Source organism: Nicotiana attenuata, unplaced genomic scaffold (assembly GCF_001879085.1).
Source record: "Nicotiana attenuata strain UT unplaced genomic scaffold, NIATTr2, whole genome shotgun sequence".
NCBI lineage: Eukaryota > Viridiplantae > Streptophyta > Magnoliopsida > Solanales > Solanaceae > Nicotiana > Nicotiana attenuata.
This window is the reverse complement of record NW_017670384.1, coordinates 590,126-593,344: the sequence shown is the minus strand read 5'-3', so window position 1 is coordinate 593,344 and position 3,219 is coordinate 590,126.

Here is a 3,219-nt window from a genome sequence, read left to right as displayed (position 1 = left end):
GGCACTCTCTTTTTCTCTTTTGTTTGTCACTCTTTTATTTCTTGTCGCTCTTTTTTTTCTTCTTTTTTTTCCACTATTTTTCTTTTTCTCTTTTTCACTCAATTTTTCTTTTTTTTTTCAAGTTTATTTTTTCACTCAATTTATTTCTATGGCTATGATCAAATCCGATGGGGATTGCCTACGTATCATGACCCCGCAAGAATCAGATCTTGCGTAGTTCGGGAAGATTGGGAATTGAGTAAACTAACTTTTTTTTTTATTTTTTTTTATAAAACTCAGACCGTGGAGCTTTAAGGCAAAAGAAAAACATGTTTGATTTTTTTTTTGAGAATTTTCTAAAAATGCTTCAAAAGAAGAAAGGGAAATTTTTTTGAATTTTTGATTTTGATTTTGGTTTTATTTTTGAAAGAAAGACTTCTAAAAATTCCTTTTCTTTTGATTGAAACTTTGGGAATTTCAAAAGAAAATATTTTTTGATTGAATTTTTCATTTGTTTTCTCTTTTTCTAAGGAAGAAAGAAAATATTTTTTGGATTTTGGATGTAACCTCTTAATTTCGAAAGAGGGACTTTTTCAAGAAAAAATATTTTGAATTTCTGAGCTTTTATTTATTTACAAAAGTACTTCTAAAGAAAAGCAAAAATATTTTTGGACTTCAATTTTTTCAAATTTTTTTTTATTGACATTTATGAAAGAAAGACATCTAAGGAGTATTTTTTTGGATTTCTTTTTTTTTTTTTGAAAAAATACTTCAAAATAAAGAAAACCCGTATTTTGGATTTTGATTTTTATTGATTTTTCTTTTTTCGTATGAAAGATATTAGAAAGAAGGAAACCATTTTTGAGTTTAAAAACATCTTCTTTTTCTGAATTTTCTAAGGAAAGATTTCTAAAGAAAGAACTGAAAGAAAATATTTTTAGATTTTTTTTTTGAAAATTGGGGTCTCAAAGAAAGACTTTTCTAAAAAAGGAAGTGAAGGACAATATTTTTTGGATTTTTGAAAATCGGGGGCGGAACCGATGAGGTTTGCCTACGTATCTCACATCCGGTGAGAATTAGACTCGCGTAGTTCGGTCAGTTTTGATGGAAATAAAAACCAACTATTTTTCAAACAGAAAATTTTTGTCAGAATTTTGGCAGAGTTTCAGAATTTTCTAAATACCTACCCTCTCACTTTTTTTCTTTTTTCTTTTTTTTTTGATTTTCTTTCCCTATTCTAGAAGCCGGTCAACATGCAAGCTGGAGCAAACAAATGCAGAAGTAGCAAATAGGATGCATCAGGATGGTCTTTTCATTTCAGGTACACCTGTCCTAGACAGACCCAACCCCTGTGTTGAGTCTCCTAAGTCAAATGCACGTGATGCAAACAAACGTTCCTACTAGGGATCCGGCATGAGGCTTTGTTATACTAGGTTTAAAACCTGGTTTTTCAAGAAACTCATCGGGGTAAGTGATTCTAACTCACATTTGGCTAAAGTACATGAATCTATCATTGAATTTATCATTTATTTCATGATTTGGGATGGAATTTGGGGAAAAAATTGGTGAAATCTTCCAAAATATAAAATGATGATTTGAAGGACCAAATGGTATCGGAATTGGATAGTTTTGATATGCATAGACTCGTGGCGAGATGAGGAATCCAATGATGTGAATTTTATAACTTTTCGATAAAGTGGGCTCGGGGCTTGGGTTTTGCCAACTTCGTGATTTTCGATATTTTTCGAGTCTTTTCGATTGGGTTGTATCCCCTTAGCCTATTGTAATGTATTCCTTATGGTTTTGGGCAGATTCGACGCTCGAGGAGGTTGATTTGCGAGGCAAGGGCATAGCGAGCTAGGATTTCGGCCTGCTTGAGGTGAGTAATGGTTATAAATGATGTTCTGAGGGTTTAAAACCCCGGATTCGCACAACGTGGTGCTATGTTAAGATGAGACACACGCTGCATGATGAACGTGGGGTCTGATATTGCTGGCGATTCGGACCTGGTCCATCCCGATTGATGATTTTACCATATTTTTGACTGAGATTTACTTAATATCATTGTATTCTGGGCTAGTTGCCATGTTTGGGGCCTTGTGCCGATATGTAGAACTCTTAGGGGTAGTTGTACTGGTTGACCTCACTTTACTCGTTAAAAATCATACCCTCAGTCATGTTCTTAACTGATAAACATAATATGAACTGGCTTTAGAAATTGGTAACTCCTAATGAGAATGACTTGTGGGTTGGGAACCCTGTTTTAGATGAGTGTGCCTGAGAGGCCATGTCTATAGTGACTGAGAGGGGTCGAGGACCCCATAGTGAGGGTATTTGATATATATCGGATCGGGTTGCACGCCCGCAGCAGTGTATATACATATATGGATCGGACTACACGCAGCAGTAGTATATTATATGGATCGGACTGCACGCCGCAGTAGCATACTATATGGATCGGACTGCACGCCGCAGTGATATAGCGCTTGGGCTGTAGGAGCCCCTCCGGAGTCTGCACACCCCTAGTGAGCGCAGTCGACTATTATATTGGATCGGGTTGCACGCTGCAGCAGTATATGTATATATATATGTGGATCGGGCTGCACGCCGCAGCAGTATTCAGTACGGATCGGGCTGCACGCCGCAGCGGTATAATCATTCTATCGGTTATTGTCAGAAGTCAAAGAGTTGAGAACCGGTTTAAGAGGTGTTTACCTGACTTCTTCATTTACCTGCTATTTGATGTACTTACTGTTTTATGTAGAACTGCGTAGTGTTATTACGAGTTTTCTTCCCGTCAGTCATTATTTATTGCTATTACTCACTGAGTCGGAGTACTCAATTTACTCCCTGCACCATGTGTGCAGATACAGGTATCCCGGAGGCATAGTTGAGCTTTCAGCTGCTATTCAGATTTCACCAGAGTCATCGAGGTAGCTGCACGGCGTTCGCAGACTCGATTTCTTCCTCTATCCTCTTTACTTTCAGCACTTTAGACTATCTTTTGTGTAGGCTGTTCCTCAGACTTGTGTAGAGGCTCTTGACTCGTGACACCAGATCGGTGGGATTTGTATTGATATTTTTTTTTCTTAGTTTCCACACTGTTATTATCTATTATTGCAGAGTTACACTGATGTTAATCGTCATTAAATCTTGTTAATTGGGTATAAACTTTATAAAAGGGATTGTGAGTGTCGGAATGGTCGGGCTTGCCTAGCATTGTGTTGGGCGCCATCACGA